The following is a 19,268-nucleotide window of genomic DNA, read 5'->3' as shown; positions in this document are numbered from 1 at the left end:
TGTGCCCCAGTGGAAGCTGTGCACTAACTGGGGGAAAGGAATTTCCCGCCAGACTCAAACAAAACGTAACCTCTGTCTTAGCATGAGCTAAGGACTGGACTCATTCAGACTGGGGTTGGGAAGACAAGGCCTTTTGCCTATGGAAAAGGGAGCTTTTCCAGTGGTAGCATGCTGTCCAGGACTCTCAGTGGTGGTTTGAAATACTGCTGCCTTGTGAATTTTGGGGGAAACTTTGCTCAGCTGCAGTTCCCGTGGTGCTGTACTGGTTTGCCCCTTCCTTGGGGTTGGAGGCTGTGTTTGACAGATCTCTAGCTGTGCTGTATCACAGGGGACATTTCCTGGTGAGAGAGAGGCAAGCCACAATTTCCAAGAAATATCCTGGCCATCTTTCTGTATGCAAATAGTTTTTGGAGGGCAAAACTTTTTTTTTTTTTTTTCCATAAAACAACATAGTGAAAAATATCCCAACTGTACTTTTCCTGTTCAAGCCTACTATAATGGAAAACCTGTGCTCACACCTACCTATTAGTAGCACTGTATTAATTCTGAAGCCATTGATCATCAAATATGGCCAATTTTGGTCATTGCAGGTATTTTCCCATTAAAAGAGAGCCTTCACTCTAATCAGGTAACAGTCACAACATTAGGAAAATAAAAATAAAATTCTCTCAATGAGATGAAATACACAGCTGGGAGAGGTAGAAATAGCACTGGCAGATGAGATGCTGGAATAAGGACTTGTCAGCTGGGGGGTGTTGAGATCCAGGATATAGTTGTGGAATGAGGAGAGCTGTTACATCTGTTAGCTGCGGCAGCTGAAGATTAGGTAAAGGCAGCGTATATCAGAAATGTCTAGACAAGGTGGAAAACTTATTACAAGTATTGGGGAGAAGGAAAAAAAAAAAAAAAGGAAGGAAGAAGAGGAACAAAAAGCCAGTAAATTGCATGATTATATGGTGCCTAAGCAAGGCAGGTTGAGATTATGTAATTCTCTGGGGAAACTACATGAAACAATTATATGTTCACTTAGGTGCATTATGTTAGGGTTTTTTTAATTAAAAAAAAAGGGGGGGTTGAATGCTCAAAAAAAGTGTGGAGGAGGGTAGTGAAGTGCTGAGCTGAAAACCTTTTTTTAAATCTTTATGTGTACTGCATAGTGAGGGAGAAAGCAGAGAAAAGGATGCATTTGACACGTGTCAGAGATATCAACAGCTCCAGTGACAATTCTAAGGAAATTAAATGGAAATTAAAGGGAAGTGCTTTAGAGCAGAAGTCCCAAAAGCACTTAAAAATATTGAACATCAGAAAAGCTCAGCATCTGTCAGCAGCAGGGGATCAGCTCCTTTCATGACCAGCTTGCTAAGCTTTGAGGGCCAAGCCTGCATCAGCTCTGAGACCCCAGGACTCAATCTGATGCACATCAAAAGCTGTGCCAGAGCGCAGGAGAACCTTGAGGGAAAACCAGCTCCTTCCAGCAGGCAGAAGCTCTTAAATTCTGGCATCATCTAGGGATGAGGGAAAGGATTGGGAATCGGGCACTGATATATCAGCTTTGTGGATTGTCTAATTCTTCAGCTTAGCTGCTGAGAGGAGTTCATAAGATCATCATGATTTCATGGCGTTTGCTTCCCCATTGCCCCATCCCTGTTGCCAAACTGCCGCAGGTTGGGGTGAAGACTGGCCCCAGCCCCTGGCTATGCTCTTCACCCTCACCTCAAGGGGACTTTAAGGGGGGTCAGGCTTTTTGTTGCTGTCCTCAACTGCCTGCTCTTGGTGCACAGTGTGACTTCTGGAAGGCAGGGCAGCACAAGTGTGTTACAAAGCAACTGGAACCAAGACTTTGCAAGCATGGCTTGACTTCCTTATTTCAGTTTCTCATGGTCTTGCAAGGCTATGCAATACCCAGTGCTGGGTGTGCCCAGTGGTCTTCCACTAAAAATCAACAGGCACTTGGCTGTCGACACTTAGCTTAATGCTAACACCGTGTGGCCTCTTTCCTCAGGGCCATGCTTGCTTTCTTTTCTCTGCCTCACTCTCATTTCAATCTCTGCCCATCTGTTGGGTATTTTCATCCTTCTCAGTTCTACCAAGCCAGCGACAGCAGCAGGCGTGTGATACGACACCACTGTTACTTCTTTTGGACTCCCACTGCCTACGTGAGCCAGAACATCATGCAGCCCATGTAGCCTGACACAGAGAGGACCCACAGAGACGCGTACCAGCATCTAAGCAGGAGAACAGTGAGTGTGTTCTATAAGGAAGCAAGAGAAAAAAAGACACTAGCATGTTTTCATTTCCTCAGGAACACATCCCCCAAAAAAACCCACAAGATGGTGAGTCATCCACAGAGGGTATTGGCCTCTCTGAGTTGCAGCTGCTAATTTTTAATTCTATAATTTTATAGACAAATAAAATAAAAGAAGGAAAGAATGAGCAGATAGGATGCATAATATTGTCTATATGTAAGATTCTCCCTTTTCCAGCATGGAAGCATGAGATTGGCTGTTGGATCTCAGGTCTTTGACGTATTAGTTGGTCGTGCACAGGTGGAGTTTGTGCAAACACATCTACAGGCTTCAGGTATAGCTTTGTGAGATCATATAAGATCATATCATTGGTGAAAACAATGGAAAAAATTTTAAAATTATCTCTTTTTCTGTAAGTACTTTAACATTCATCAGTATCCTTTGACTGAAGCCCTATATAAAAAGTCCAGGGAATAAAAAACTGGGAGGAGTGGCTGATACGCCAGAGAGTCATGCTGCCATCCAGAAGGACCTAGGCAGGCTGGAGAAATGGGCCAACAGGAGCCTCATGCAGTTCAGCAAGGGGAAGTGCAAAGTCCTGTCCTTGGGGAGGAACAACCCCAGGCACCAGTACAGGCTGGACACTGCCCAGCTGGAAGGCAGCTGTGCAGAGGAAGGACTTGAGGATCCTGGTGGACACCAAGTTCAACATGAAACAGCAACGTGCCCTCATGGCAAAGAAGAAATCTGGCATCCTGGGCTACATTAGACAGAACATTGCCAGCAGTGGAGGGAGGTGATCCTTCCCCTCCGCTCAGCACTGGTGAGAGATATCAGGGGTGCTCTGTCCTGTTCTGGACTCCCAGTAAAAAAGAAAAATGAACATGCTGGAATGAGTCAAAGGCAGGGTCAAGATTAAGGAGTTGAAGTATCTAGTGTATGAGGAGAGGCTGAGAAAGCTGGGGTTGTTTGGTCTGGAGCGGGGAGTGCTCAGAGGGGGATCCTGTCGGTGGACACAAACTGAAATTCAGGAAATTGCATTTAAACATAAGAAGAAACTCACTGTGAGTGTGGTCAAACATGGGAATAGGTTGCTCAGAGCGGTGGTAGAGTCTTTACCCTTGGAAATATTCACAGCCTGACCGGACATGATCCTTAGCAATCTGCTCTATGTGACCCAGCTCTGAGCAGCAGATTTGGGCCAGATGATCTGCAGAGTACCCTGCTGACCTCAGTGATTCTGTGATTTTATTCCCAGTTGTTACCGCTAAATGGATTATTCAGCTGTCAATAAATTGAGATGATCTAGTAAAGAACTGAAGTGATTCTGTATTTAGCCTGAAGCTTCCACTGGGCTGCTATGGATTAGCTGAGTCAGACCACCAGTCTGTCAACTGGATAAACGTGCCTCTTCCATTTCTGCTGAGGTACTCCCTTTGGCACACACTGAACAGCAGAAAGTCAAGTGCTGCAGTGCAGAGTAAACCCAGAGAGAGTTTATGATCAGTAAGTCTAGATCATAATAAGACTAGATCATAAGTCTAGTTTTTGTTAGATGAATGGCAAATGGAAGAGTAGGGCTGACGCAAGAACTTTTCCATATATCAGGTCAGAACCTCTTCAGTTATCGGCCATCCTCTACTCTTAGGCTTGACTGGAGTGAGCACAGAAGCAATTTTTCAGGCTTTGTGCCATGAGATATAAGGAGTCAGTTGCAAAAACAACAAGGGAGGCTGGCAAAAGGGTACCAATACTTCAAATACCAACTTAAGCTATCTTACTGAAGAAGGACGCAGTGTGGGAAGAATATTCAATTTGATTAGAGGTTGTATTGTTGATCTAATAGAAATCCTGCTTGTTTCTCCAATGGCTGGTACAGCTTGGAGGCTGGGATTTCAAGGTCTTACTCTGTTAGCGATAATGGGCGACTGGGACTGAGTTTTAATTCCTGGCACCTTCTTCAGGGTGCTAAGGGAAGTAGTTTCAAGGTATGAACTTAGTCCAGGGGTCTCAGGAAGGGAGAAGGCAAGGAAAGCTTAAAGGTCAGGCTGTAATCATGAAAACTAGTCTGGTGGGACTGCCTTAAGATACAGGCAAGTCAAGGGCTCTGCAAAACTAAGAGCTCAGCGGCCAACTCCAGGCTGGCTGGGGCTAAACTGGTACTTTTATGTTTATGGACACCCTAATGGACAAGAATGGAAGCTACACAGCTTCTGCCTTGGAAGATCTTGCACTTCCTAGCCTAGGCCAGCCTGGAATGAACTGAGTGGCTGAAAACAAAATTCCATGTGCATGTGTTTTTCTAGGCTTTTCCGCTATCATACTTTCTGAAAGGGTACCTCTATTTCTTTCTGCTCTTTATTGAGGTATCCAAACTAGGGGCACAGGAGGAGCAGAGATGAGGGGTGGGTTTGGCAGTTGTGCTTCTAAAAATCTCCAAGGCAGACCTGTGAAAACATGAAGATTCTCAGTAAAATATCTATTTTTGGAAAGCCAGGGAAATCATGAAACTATAAGGTAGTGGAAAATAGTTCTGCAAGACCTTTGTCATCTTCCTCTCCTCTCCTTGTGGATAAGAGGATATGGATTTCTGAATGCTATTTAAAGTTGGAATGCAATGTCCCTATTCCCCTGCCCCCTCCAACTTAATTGAGTACGAACTGCTTTACTGACACTACTGTTTGAGAGCCAAGGACTGCCTTGTGGTTAAGACTGATTTGATCAATTGTCTCTTTTTCAGTCCCAGCTCTGCCAGCAGCAGCCTGTGACACTGGCAAATACCATTTCCCTAGTATGGGAACGCACTTCTGTATGAATTTCCCTGGACTATTGTGTCATTAAAGCTAATCCTGTACTTTGAATATGGTACTGAATCAAGTTCTGCTTCTTCTCTTTATTGATTGTACACAGTGAATCAGGATGGCAGCATCTCATCCTGTCTGGCTTTTCTTTGTAGATTTAGGCTTTTAATTTCCATCTGAGGATACTAAATATTTCTAGGGGCTGCAGCACTAGGAGATGCTGGTACCCTCACAGCTGTGGCGATCAGGGTATAAAAAGATGCCAGTATGCCATTGCTGTCTAACCTAGTGCTGTTAATTCTGATAGTGTGAACAGTGTGGTCAGAGAAAACCAGAGCAAGTGGTAAAGGCATTATCCAGTCTAGAAAGAAAATTGTGATGGTCAGGGATGATGGGAAGGGAGTGATTGAAGTTCTTCCTGCAAAACATCTCCTAGCCTACTCTGCTGTCTTGTTTGCAGCCTCAGTGGGGTGTCAGGCAGGACCTGGACGTTAATGAACGCAAGGAGGCTTGAATGTGGCAACTGTTAATTGCAGACAACTGTGGGAGTGATGATGCCAAGATTGTCACTGTAATGCCAAAAGGATCCAACTGGAGTGCTTAAAATTCAGTCATGCAGGATTGTATTTAAAGCCTGTTCTCACCTCTCATGGTGGCTCTACGCAAATCCTGCTGGATTATCATCACTCTTCAAAACCAGGCACACTTTTGAAGTTCCTAAATTCAGGTAGTATTTTAGAATTTTTTCCTGTCTAAATACTGGTTGTCTCTGGCTGGTCCCTTTGTGTGCTGGTGTCCCATCTTACATGAGGGTGTTGAAGATCCTCCACAGTGTGCCTAGACTCTGCTGCCCAGTGCCAAATGGCCTTGCAGGTCACATCGTCCCTGCTTGGCAGGGCAGGTGCAGGGAGCTGGTGGCAAAGCAAGACAAACTCTTCTGTCGCCAGGCATGGCTGGGAAAGCTCTGCCTTGTCTGTCTTGTGCTTTGAAATATTTCTTCAGGGCACCACTGATTCCAGAAAATGCTGTTCCCTTGGATGGGGGTAAATCAATATGCAAAAATCCCTCCCTACCAGCTGATACCAAATGTGCTGTGTTTTTGTGTTTCTGTTGGCCTCAGTGCTTTATGTATAGTTTCTGCATAATATTTGCGTAAGGTACAATTGCACCAGTTGTCTCTTCCCTCAAAATGTTACCCTGCTTCTGCAAGAGCTGGTGCTGGGCAGTAGAAGACAGTAGACAGACCAGGGGGAAGCCTGGCACAGTGATTTCATCAGCCTCACATTGAGTTAATCCTCTGGGGACTTGAAGGAAAACATGAAGTGATGCCAAGACTTGAGGTCAAAGCGAAGCTCCAGCGATGAGTCCAGCCCCTACCTGAATCAAACCATGGTTTCCTTAGTCTGCCCTCTGGTAAACCTACACATGAGTCCAAACACTTTAAAAATTATTCAAGAAAAGGCAATACCCTGGAAGCGTGTGTCCAGTAAACACAGTGGTGGCAGAGGGAAAGGTCCACAGAGCACACTGGACCGCTCCTGGAGTAACCAGAGGCCATTACAAGTGCCCTTGTCCTTGCTCAAGTAGTTGTCACAGGAGGAGGAGATTGCTAAGTGTTTGTGAGGGTTAAAAGTGAAATGACAGTGAGGGCTGGACCCAGCCTCCCCTCTGCTTGAAGTACTGGGTTTGGGATAAGTGGATACCAAACCTCTCAACTGCTGCATCAGGAACAAAACGTTGGGGTTTTCCCCTATTAATTTAGCCAGACTGACCCATGACTTTCCATCAGGGTCACATTGCATTGGCAATCAAAGGATGCTACTAGTATCTGGAGCCACAACCTGCAAGCCTTCCCCTGCTAGCGTGCCTTTGCTCTGCTCTGAGGCAGTGAGGATCTCCCCAAAATATGCAGTCTGGTGGCTGCTCATAGACAGGAAGGATCACACAAGGGCCCAGTCCTGGCATAGCTTTCAGCCCTTTGGGTGCAAAAGGTATCTCTTAAAAGGGGGTTAAGAGCCACATTTCTCTTTCTAGGGGAAAATTCAGAGAGTTCTAATTTTTAGGGCTTTTTTTTTTCTTCAAAGCAAACCAAAACCCTAAGGTTAGATTTCTGGTGAAGAGCATCACAAAAATAATAGAGCCCATCAGAACACAGTTCTTCTCATTTCGATTGTGGTTTTTCCTAGAAAACTGTTGAAAGTAAACAGCTCAAATGTACCTTTAAAGTACAAAAAATGCAGGCTTTGCACAAGGGTGCTCAGCAGGTGGTTTCCAGTTCAGTTTTCCAACTGAAAAATCTAAAAATTGCCTTTATATAAGATGTGGGCTTTTGGTGAATCAACCTTGTCCTGCCCAGACAGCTGGGTTAGGTCAGACTTTGAGGAAACCAGCCTTGCTATGGACAGCCACTGCTCCAGCACTGCTCAGGCCATTGCCTTCATCTTGCAAACCCTGGCTTTAGCTTCAGCTCCCTGGAGTTGTTCTGTACCCTTCTGCAGGGGCCCTGATGCAGGATGCTGTAAGAATGGGACTTGCTGCTGAGTGGTGCTTGTTAAGGCAAAGGGGTCGGGGGTTGTGTAGTTTGAGTTAACTCTGAGAGACACAGGAGGCTGAGTAATCAGCAGGGTAAGGGGAAATTTGGCAAGCTGCCTGGGAGGCTTCAGGGAAATTGGGAACAGCTGGGATACCCTGGCAGAGTGAAATACCTCCTGGAAGGGGTATTTCTCTCTTGGTACCTGAGCTGAGTGGAGCTTTGATTCAGGACAAGGTTTGGAGGCAAAGTGAAGCATAAAGCAGTGGCTGGGAGAGAAGAAGGCTGGTTGTCCTTGGCTGGGGACTGGCGCTGGGAGAGCTGGTGGCAGGAGGGTCACAGTGAGGTGCGTTGCTGTGTTCACCAGCCCTGTTGTGCTAGCCTGCTGTCTGAAAAGGCACTCTAGTTTATCCAGAAAGTGGTGGGTTCCCTAGAAGAAGGGAGGCAGCTGACGTTGCTCAGCAGGAACGGGGCAAGGAGGGGCTGGAGCCAGGCAGCAGCTCTGCTGCACTGTCAGAAACGTGTGAATCTGTCTGTGTTGAGCGTCTATGTGTGTAATTATCTCTGCAAGGCAGATGCAAAATCAGTTGTGTCTCAACCACTTTGCTTTGGGGGGGCAGCCATCTGTAAGCGAGTAAGACTGCTGTCCTGGCAGGGTCTCTCTTTGGTGGGCGGCACTGCTGTGTTTTGGGAAGGGAAGGAGCTGAACGCATGTGCAGGCTTGACGATGAGGTGATATCCCAAACCCCACAGCACAGGTACCAGTACTAGCTCTAGTGCAGAAGCTGTGGGCTGCGAGGATGTTCTCTTCCCCCACTGCTGCCAGGTCTGTTCCCAAGTGGAAATGGGCTGTGCACAGAGTTCTTGTTGTGGCCTGGGGGCAGGAGGAAGAAATTATGTTTGCAGCTAGCTGGTGGCATGGGTACTCTGGAAGGGGATGAAGGAGGAGGTGGAAGTTGATGGAGTTGTTCTGTGCTCATCACTGCAAGTTTGTGGGATCATAAGGAAACTTGCAGTGCGGCATGGGGCCAACTTGTCCGTCTGCAAGGGGAATGATGTCTTTGCCATAACTTTGGTCTTTGGAGTTTTGGTTGGGAGGGAGCTGCTTCCTCAATCGTACTTGGCTCCTGAAAGTTGTGTGCGAGTGACTTTGGTCTTGCAGAACTCCCTGAGCTTCTCTGACTCCTCTACCTCATGCTCAGGGCAAGAGCACACTTGGAAGTGGGAAGCAGTCACTGGGAAGCAGAGGATCTGGCACTGAGTGGGTTCTTGTATCTGTGTGTGCTTCAATGCTCTGTCTTCAGTGTTAGGGCTGAAGGTGCGAGGTGGTCTCCAACATCCCATGTAGAGGGAAGGAGAACTACTGTTAACTAGGGTTCTTGAATTCTTTGAATTGCAGCTGACTTAGAGCTCAGAAGCTGCAGGGAATGATGCCGAGTGTGAGGAACAAGCCTTTAACTCACTGACCTACATTTCTGCTCTAACAGTGTCGCAGCATGACATGTTTTATTCCTTTAGTGGCCTGTGGCTGCTCAGTAGAGCAGAGGGCTGCTGGGGTGCTTTGTTCTGGTGCATTGTCCTGAGTCTCAGGAGGATCTTACGCAGGCTGGGAGCTGCTAGAGGCAGGGCAGAGAGGAGTGTGCTGGCAGTAGTGGGCATCGGCATCCTACAGGTGTCTCCTGAACCTGCAGAAAAAGGGATGGGGGAGGAGGGACTAGCAGCTGATTTGAACAAACGTGAAAATTTCCAGCAACTGTTTCTTGGCTTTCATGCCGGTGCTCATTTGCTGGGCTGCCATGTGTCACAGGGTCAGAGGGATGCTGAGACTTTTTTAAAGTGTGGTGTGTGTGGGCCAAGTCAGAGGAGCGTGTGAATACACATGCAAAGTCAGCGCCCATGTACGTGGCTAGAAGACCTGAACCAGAGAAATCATCGTGTAATTTGTATTTCTGCATACAAGTAGATATTTCTGTAATTGAGGGGGACTGGACCTCCAGCATGAACACAGGAGAATCCAGTATGGCTGATCTGAAAAGAAAATGTGAAATATGAAGTTGTCTTAACTGTCTCTAGTGCTGTATTTGTGCTCGCTGTCTTTTGAGGTAAAAAGGAGGCAACATGATACTTCTGTTACAAAAAACCCTGACACTTAAAAGCCAGAACTTTTAAGTGCATGTGCCAACCTGGAAGTATTGAGACAATGGCAAAGTACTGAGATGCCAGCTGAAGAAGCAAGTGACTTTGACCCACCTCTCTTCTCCCAAGTAAATCTTTCTGAAACACTAGAGACCTTTCTACCTGTAAACGCTCAGCCCTTGCAGCTGGCCTTGCATGTCACTGGAAGGAAACAGCTTTTTAGCAGGTTTATCTGCTCCATGCTGGTTTCTCATGGAGACTGAAGGAATTCTTTCTAAACCTCAAAATGTCAGTTTTCATGGCTGGCCCAGAAGCTGGAGCTAAGTGATAAATGGGACAGATTTTTGTCTTGTAGTGTTTTTTTTCTAATGTTGCAAATAGTTTTGTCAGATTTTTTGTTTGTTTGTTTGGTTGGTTTTTTTTTTTTTATAAGGACCAGACCGCTCAAATCTGAATTTGTGAACAGGTTTAGTCAAAAAGCAGTATTGGTAGTTGATGGAAATATAGCCAGAAGAAACTGGTTTCCTGGGTCTTGTTTTTAAAGTGACTGTTTAGCTTCTAGATGATGCTGTCAGTTTTCTGAAACTTGTGGCTTAACCAGAGCCACTTTGGACTGCGGAAGGTGTCCCTGTTAGCTGAGCTGCAGAAGCAGCAGCTGTCATTGGGACGCAGAAGGGGCTGGAAGCTTTAGAGAGGAAATGCAACCTCCTGCATTCGTAGGTTTAGTTGTGTAGACTTTTTCTGCACCCCAAATATACTCCCTATTTCTACATAAAGAGCAAAGAGTAGACTAGTGTTCTCTGTAGCTGGGTTTCACGGCATCTGTTGTTCATCTGTAGCTTTGCTGAAATGATTGAGCGATGTGGAGCAGAATTCCCAGAAGCAAAGGGCAGTACCAAGTGGCTTGTGTGTGTGGATGCAGTTGGCATCTGCCACAAGGGCTAGGGATGCTCAGCAACGTCACGAGCACTGTGCTAGTAATGCAGGGCAAGGTGTCTCGGGCTGGCAGGAGGTTGTTGCAGTGGTGAGACTGGATATTAGTATCCTGACTGCAGAAGAATCCTGCTTGTCCGCTGACTGTTCATGGCATGGAAAGGATCAGTTCCTGAGATGCTTTTGAGGGATAGGGGGATGTCAGAGCTAGAGTGTTTTAACCTGCCTTTCCACTGCCGCCCCCCCCCCCCCCCCCCCGTAAGCCCGTTGAGCGTCACACTATGCAAGAAAAGACATACTGAGAAGGAGAGGTTATTAAAACACATTTCAAAAATAGCTGAAAATAAAACATATTTGGATTTTAATGGCCAGATTTGTAGAACCTGATGCCTCTTCAGGCTATGGTGGAAGAACACAGCTGTCCTGTTCACCCACCAGTGTGGCAGGTACAGCTGCCTTGTGGTACCACCAGACTCTAGCCGTAGAGATGTCCTCTCCTGGGTCCCACAGAGCTGCACCAGGGCCAAGCTGTGATCACAGTAGAGGTGCTACAGCTTTACAGGGCCAATGCTGCAAGCTGAAGTGCTCAATGGTAAAAGTATCAGACTAGATTTCTCCACAATATCATCCTCACATAATCCTGGCTGCCTTGTTTTGGGGAGGGACAGCATAGTGTAGGGGCTGCGTAGGCTGTGGAGCAGGAAGACTACAGCTGCAGGGTGAAACAGCCTCACTGCCCTCATCCATCTGGAGTTCACATTTCTCCTGAAACACACTGAGAACAGCCCTTGTTCCCTGTGGTCCTCACATCTTCCAGTCGAGAATTTGAAGAGCACTCCTCCACCTCTCCAGCAGGATGGATACCATGAGACTGACCTCACTTGAAGCCACTTCATCCCTTGCCAAAGCTGCTGCTGCTCGTGGGGTCACCTCAGCAGGTTGACACCTTCTCTTGAACTTCCGTGCTCCTGGATGACTTTTCTTGGAAGGATTTGAGCCTGTTGGCTGAGACAGGTGCATGACTGAATTGAACAGGCTGCTCTAACTCACACCAGAGATGTCCTCCTCCTTGGTTTGCAAAGGACACTGAGGGCTGGCTTACCAGCCCCCAGCTCCCACCTCTCTGCTTCCTCTGCAAGGGAGGAGAATCCATGCAAAGGGGAACGTGGCACCATTTTCGTCTCGCAAGAGACACCCAGCCTAGTCCAGCACAGTAAACTACAATTATTTTGTGGGTCAGGAGCCCACAGCCCTGTTATGTGCCACACAAAGATCCTTTAGAGTTAGCATAACTGAAAATGGGGGTGGATAACTTCGAAAAGTCACAAACTGTAGCATAGCACAGAACAGTGTGGACAATAACGAGGTGTTTTTGCATACTCATGTTTTTCCTGAAGATGGTAAGAGCTCTTCGAAGTGGATGCCAGGATGTGGTGCCCACTTGGCTCATGGCACAGCAGGGAAAGTTTTGTCTTTAAAAAGATGGTCAGACAGTCTCTGAGGATCACTTTGTTTTCTTTCCCAGACAGAGGTGCTGAGACCGGAGACTCAGTTAAATTAAACAAATCTTGAAAAACTTCCTCAGACTTGGTAAACCAAGCAGGTTTATCAATCAGTTACTCACCGATTCTGATGAAGGAGCTATGAGCTCAATTGAAATACAAACAGCAAGTCTAATTCTCTAGCTTGAGGCATGTTGTGGGGGTGGTTTGGACTGTGCAGTGCTCTGAGTCAGGCATCAGATGTCCCCAATGAGCAGATAAGCCAGCTTCTGCATGTGAGCTGGTGTCACCACAGTGCCTTGGGCCACATGGTGCCATGGAGGTGCTGGTTGTGGTGTCTTTCATAGAGCTTTTCCATGGGGGAAAAAACAGTCTGCTAAATTAGAACGAGTGCATGCTTAGCCTGCGTGAACCATTTGCGTTTAACCTCAGAGACATGATCCAAACCCAACAGAGGTGATAGAAGTTTCCCAGGGATTTGTGTGGGTGGTAGAGCTGGCTCCTTTTAACTGCAGGCTGGGACAAATGTTGGCTGAAGAAACCCTGATGGTGAAAGCTGGGCACTGCTGCCTCTCCAGGCTTTGCAAGGGTCTTTTTGTTGTAGCTGTCTTCTGTAGCTGTAGAGTCCTTGCAGGCTGTCTTGGATGATGAGTTTTGTTCATCTGAGCAATCTTGACACCTCTGTCAGCAGTTTTTGTGAGATGGGCCTAGTGGCTTCTGTGCTTGCTGCCTCTGTCACAGAGGCTTTGATGTAAATTGAACAAAAAGGATGAAAATCCTGCTCCAAAGAGCTCTGAAGTGTGCAGTCCTGTCTCTTCCTTCAAGTACTGGTGGGCCACGTCCACTGCCTTCATCTGCCCAGGCTCCTGGGGGTCCTGGAGCCATAATCCCTTCCTGGCTGAGAGTGTAGGGTGAGTGCTGGTAGACTGACAGGGGTGTGAGGAAGGGATTTATCCACCCAGATGCCTTTCTTCCTGTGTTTTGCTGCAGTCATGGTCTCCCATGGTGACTTAGGTTTAAACACGTGGTGTTGAAAGTTACAGGAAATCTGTCTCCCATCCAGGCAGTCAGCTGTACAGTGTTTCTCTTAAATGTCCTTATAACGTCTTCCATTACAGAGATCAAGCCTAAGTTACTATCTGTAAGTCAAATTCATTCCCAAAGAATTAGTCGGTGCTGATATTTTGGTCATCAACAGCCTTTTAATTGGAAGTCCTAGCAGAATTACAGCTCAGTTCCCTGGTATCTTGATGACTGTGCTGTGTCCTGGCGAGCTCCCCCCCCCGCCCCGAGCCACTCTTGCAGTGGGCTCGGCTCAGCTCAGCGGGCTGCTGGCTCTCCAAGAACTGGAGCTGCGTGCTCAGCCACCACACTGATCCAGGCGCTTGCATTTGGCAGAGGCACAGCCTGTTTCTAAAATTGTCTCTGAGATAGTTCTGCATGGGTTTGTGTCTCCCAGACAGACGATCCGGGTGGTATTTTATATAGTGTCATTGTTTGTTTAACTAATGAAGCAGGAAAAATAAAGAGCTTGGATCCTTGGCTCTATGAAGCAGCTGTCAACAAGCAGCCCTGAGAGAGCAGAGGAGCAGGGACCTAGCAGCCAGGGCACTGAACTGGGGCTCCAAGGGATGGTTTTGATACTGACTCAGTGTAGTCGTGGATGAAATGCAGAAAAGGATGCTGCAGCCCAAAAAGAGAAGGGAGGTGCTGGGAGCTGCATGCCTTTGCTGGTTCTGTCTCAGGGAGCAACTGCTGCAGTGGCGCACGGTGGAGGCCAGCTTTTGTCCGCTGCTGCCTGCTTGGAGTGAACATGACCCACTTCTGCAAATGTTTCCAGAGCCTTCCTTTTGGAAGAACTTGTCCACACAAGGGTGGTTTCCTTCCCTCATGGCTTGTGCCTTACCACGTAGTGTGGGGCAGTTCCTTTAGTTGTTTTTATCTGTGCTGAGGAGGCTAGTGAGAAGCTCCTGCCTGGAGGAGCTCTGCTGGAAAGCAGAAAGCACAAGGAAAACAATAAAATGTCTTCCTGCATCGCGCTTTAGTTTGCCATTTTGATTTCAGATGCAAGCTGCCATCATTTCCACATGGAGAAGCCACATGAAAAGCACCACTAAACAGTTCTCTGAGTTTCTCAACAAGAAACACAGCAGCTAAATGTATTTAATCTGTGGGTATTGTTCATCTTGGCTTTAATTTCCTGTTCTCAAAAGGTTTAGGAATTTAAACCCATGAATCATTACTGAAGCTGTTAATGCTTGGAGCCTTTTTCAGAAATGGAGATAAAGGAGCTGATATTAATACCAGCTTAGCATGAGTTCAGCCAGAACAACTCTGTGAGAAGTTAACTGCCATCCCAGAGATATTACTTGGTTCTAACCACGATGAAAGCCTCTAAGAAGCAGGTATGTGGATGAGATCATTATCCCCCAGGTAAGCAGAATGCATCCTTTTAAAATAAAAAAAAAAAGTCTCTCTGGCAGGTTAGAGGCTGCATCATCCCCATCTTGAGACCTCTAGAGCACTGTACTGTTCCACTGTTTCTAAAATTGCCACATGTATTCAAGCAGTGACTTTTTCAGAGTATAGTCTTAAGATTTCTCTGGGGCTGGAGGTCATGCACTTACACTGAATAAAAGATTGCAAGAAAATTTTTCTCAGTTCCATCTAGCTGGGCTTTCAGGTTCCTGCTTTTATACTTGCAAGATGTAAGCATCCTCCCTAAGTCCTGACCTTAACAGGCTCCCAGATAGCTCAGAAGAAAGGTCTGGCCATGAGATGCTTCAATGGAGGATGTGGCTTCCATTTCTCTGGAGACCGGACAGGATTTAGGGTAAATCAAGTTATTAATCATATTGCAAGAGCCTGGTTTGGCTGCAAGACCACGTCAGGCTTCGACTCCTCTGGGATTGAACTCTGAAGGTCAAGAGAGAAAGTCCAGTAGAGCTTATAGAAAGGTCCTAACTAATGATTGTAGTCAGGAATTAAATGAAAACTGTGTGGGCACTGGGTTCTATTTTCCTGTTGACTTGGTTTTAGTTCTGGAAAGTCATAGAAATAGAGAATTATTGAGATGGGAAGTGACTTCTGGAGGTCTTCTAGTCCAATCCCCTACTCGCAGCAGGGCCAGCTGCCTAGTTGGTAATGTTGGTGGATGTGACTGTGTGGAAGAAGCTGCCTCCTTCTTTCTTGTTTGATTTTTTTAACTTCAGGTAGCACAGGAGCAGTGAAACTACAAGGCAGCTGCAGGAAAACATTTGGAAGGAACAAACTCAATTCTCCTTAGCAGACTTGCTCTAATGATTTCTTTTTTCAGGATGGAAGAGAGGTGGCCTGGTTTCTGGTGTCTCCCTCAGGAAAGGGAAGGCCCTGATCTAGAGGAGGTGGTCCTGCTTTGTCTTGCTCCCTGTGCTGGTGGTGTGCTGGAGAGCTGCTGCTAATTGAGATGACGGATTGGTTTCTGTGTGTGTTCATGCTGTGACTGAGACTCCTTGCTGTCAAACAAATATATGGTGGAAGGAAGGGTGGGGAGTGGGGGCATGAAGCACAGCAGTGTGCTGTGGCAGTTCAGGAATGTGCTGGCTTGCAAAGGTGCTGGATGTCCAGTGATGCTGCACCAAGTCACTCTGTCCCAACACTGCTAGAGCTGCAGTAGTTTTGTGCCAAGCGTCACCTGTTTGGGAAGAACTGTGCTATTTGTTTATATACATGAAAATGTAGCTGAACCCTAATGAGAAATGGAGACATTCCTACAAATACAGCTGTAATTAACATTTCTCTCCTCTAAAACTAGTTTTAAAATGTGTTAGTCCTACAAAGCAAGATGCTAAAAAATGCACGCCCCAAGAGCCTGCAGCTGCTAGTACCAAAAATGGTGGCTGAGTCTGAATACCTGATGGTATTCATTGTGATTGCTGCTGGTGTCCTTCCACTAAAGCACCTGTGAGCCCATTTTGGGCAGTTTGGATTCACTCTGAAGTGGCACAGCAGAGCCCTGTGGCATGCTTCTTCCAAAGAGCTGCTTATAAGGACAAGGCCTCTGTCCCCTTCTCTCCTCTGCTCTCCATCACCAATTAGCTCGAGTCTCTGAGGCTGCAGCCCGTGACCACGTCTCTTCCTTTCACAGAGTGCTCTGGAGCCACTCCTGCTCCTGGAACAATCACACTTGGAGCCAGAAAGCATCAGGCTCTGTCTGAGCCTCTGGGGCTGTCTCTCCATCTGTTTGTTTAATGACACGCAGCAGCCTCATCTCTGACTTTGCACCCTCAGGACAAAAATCCACTCTGATGTTCAGGCTAGCCAGCTGTTCTTCCAAGACAAGGCTGCGGCTGGTACACTGTAGGTCGGAGACCGTTTAAAATTCTTTTTCTGAATTGCTTTATGGCTCAAAATGTTGCTCTCGGATCTGCAGGATACACAGAAAGCTTGCACAAGTTTGCTTGCTTGTTTTCCACTGAAGGGATGGGTGAGCCTAAAAATCCAGATATGCTTACCTGATTGGTGAGGAGAACACCAGCTTGAAGACTGGGAGCTGAGGACTTTTATCTAGCACCGATGTGCAGCCTTGACCAAGCATCTTTGCACTCCTTTTCTCCCCGTGACTGCTGGCATAGCATGAACTGTTCAGATGCTTTGAGGTAGGACAGAGAAAGGAATGTTTGCGGAGTTGTTGCTGTTCTGAAAAACTGACTGTAGATTTGTGTTGCTGGGGGTGACAGTAGCAGTGATTTTTTAGAAGCTTATTGCACAGTTTTGTGAATCAGTGAGGGGTAAAGACTTGCTGTCACTTACAAACCAGAACCACCAGGATCAGCAAGTATCTATGGTAAAATGCACCTTCCAAGGTAGTGTGGAGCTGCCCTGTATCCTGTGAACACTGTGTGGTTAATAGAGGAAAAATTAAAAAACCACCAACAACCAAACAGAAAAAAAACAAAACACCCCCCCCCCCCCAGTACAACTGAAAGAGAAGAGTAGCTTGAGATATACTGCCTTGTAGTCTGTGCTTAGATGTATCCATGCCTGGGACAGAGAGGGAAGCAGGCAGTAGTGCCAAGTGGTGTCTGAAGGAAGGTGGGCCCCGAAATCACTGAGTGAGAGTAGCAAAACTTCAGAGAAGAGAGAACTCGGTAAAGCGCTGGCTTTAAAATCCTCCTTTGCTCTAACTGCTTGGTTCCTGTGGCCTTTTGTGTGAGAAAGTGGCATGGCTCCTCTCTATTCAGGAGCTCGGGTGTCAGAAGGGAAGAGTCGCAGGGACTGGATCCTCTTGGGGCTGCCCAGGTGGTACTAGCCCGAGTGGAAGACCCCTCAGCTCCCCCAGGGGTATGGTTTGGGTTTAGTGCCCCATGCAATAAGGGGAAATGTACTTCTGAGGTGGAATGAGGAAAATATTTGGCTTTCCTATAATCCATTACTAGCTCTTTCCTTTTGTTTTGGAGGTGAAGATCATGTGTGGTAATTCCAGTTGGCTGCACCTCACATCACGTTTCATAAGTAGAGTGAAGATGTTACCCAAATAGTCTGGTTCTGTGTGTGAGCCCTTGTACAAAATGGGGTCCTGTTCTGCCATGTGCGTCCAGGCCCAAGGCACTGTCAGCAAGATTTCTGAAGCAGGTGATAGGACCCCAAGGCTTTTTGCAAGTTCCAGGGGGTATTGGCTCACCATGGGCCCAGAAGAAGATGCTTCGGGGCCTTACAGAATGAGCACAGGGCTGGGAATGGCAGGGGGAGCTGCTGTACCTGCCATGCCATTGAGAAATTCAGACCAGCCAAATATCCACATCTGAACATCTGCAGTTTCTGGCAAAGGTAATGCCAGGCCGGATGAAATGCAAGCCCTGAATTACACAGACAGATGGAGCGGGGTAAGAGGGAGGCGTGGGTCAGAGGAAAGCAGCAGCTGATGCGTGCAGGCATCCTTCTCCAGGGTGAAGGAGCAGGAGCAATTTCCTTTTCGGAGCCAGCCGTTACCCAGCATGGTGCTGAGCACAGTGGGTACCGTTCATGCAAAGTCACCAACAGTGCATTAACAAAAGCCCTGATGAAGAATAGAGCAGGCTTATCATTCACTGAGGAGCCGCAGCTATGCCAAAAGAGCCATGTATGAAAAACAGAGATGGGAGCACGTGTCTGCATGCACCCACCCATGGAACTGAGGGACGTGTGCCCAGGGCAGCTGGCCTGCTTGGCGCGGGTATCTTGAGAGGCTTCAGTACAAAAGGTTCTCTTGATTTGCTTGAGCCTGTGTTCAGTCAAGGAACTTGATTTCAGTGAAGCAAGATCAAGCCCTCCTTAAACCAGAAGTTATTTTCAGAGTGATTTTTGAATGCTCAAGTTGATTCTGTTGAGTGGGAGCTGGTTTGTTGATTTCATTTTTTTTTTTTTTAATGAAAGTGGATACATAACATAAGCTTGAACATCTTAAGATGCTTTCACTTAGGGCATCCATAATTGATGAAAGTCAAGGCTATTGAAATCTTTCCCCACTGGACCTTTGTGAAGGGACCTTAGAGCTCTGGAGAAAGCAGGATGGAAAGTGGGAGCACTTCCACTTCCATAGCACAGCAGCTTACGGAGTTTATCCACCAGCATACTGTGCAATCAGCCATTCAAATTCCTCCATTTGCATCCTAGTAATAGCAGAACAAGGCACTTTTCTCCATTATAAAAAAAATCTCCTTCTGCTCCACCTTATTCAGAGGTGTTCAGGAAATCTGGCTTTTCCCCCTTCTCTCCCCTGCTCCCTGAAAGCGCTTTTCTTTCTCCAAAAGCAGCATGTTGCACCTTTCTCTTGCCCAGGCAGATGGATTTGGATGACTGCATATACTCAGGGTTATTGCTGCTACCTGCTATTTTAGCAGGAAAATCCCCCGCATACAGAAAAGAACAAAGCCCAAGGATTCCCAAGGTCTCTATTGATGCAGAAGGCACCGAGCAGAGCATGAAAGAGATAACAGAAGCGCAGCAAGATCCTCCTCCATCCCTCCCCCTTACTTGCCCTCTGATTCAAGGAGCAGAGACTGGTTTGTGAATGAGGAGCCGAAACTCGTTCAGACGGAACAAATAACCGATAAAGGCACACAATAGCGGCTGCTCGCAAGCTGAAGTCAGCAACGAAAAG

At 46.9% G+C, this 19,268-nt stretch overlaps 1 long non-coding RNA gene across 1 annotated transcript in view; it reads left to right on the top strand.

The window, feature by feature from the left end:
- LOC308063404 overlaps nucleotides 1-19,268 on the top strand; it is a 314,414-nt gene that overhangs the window by 133,404 nt on the left and 161,742 nt on the right. The window contains exon 5 of the long non-coding RNA XR_013927953.1: nucleotides 1-19,268. This exon is cut by the window's left edge and continues 12,598 nt beyond it. This is a non-coding gene — a long non-coding RNA (uncharacterized lncRNA).

This window comes from Falco punctatus (genome assembly GCF_963210335.1).
Source record: "Falco punctatus genome assembly, chromosome: 4".
Taxonomy (NCBI): domain Eukaryota; kingdom Metazoa; phylum Chordata; class Aves; order Falconiformes; family Falconidae; genus Falco; species Falco punctatus.
Note: the sequence above shows the minus strand (reverse complement) of the source record. Positions and strands in the feature narration are given on the sequence as shown.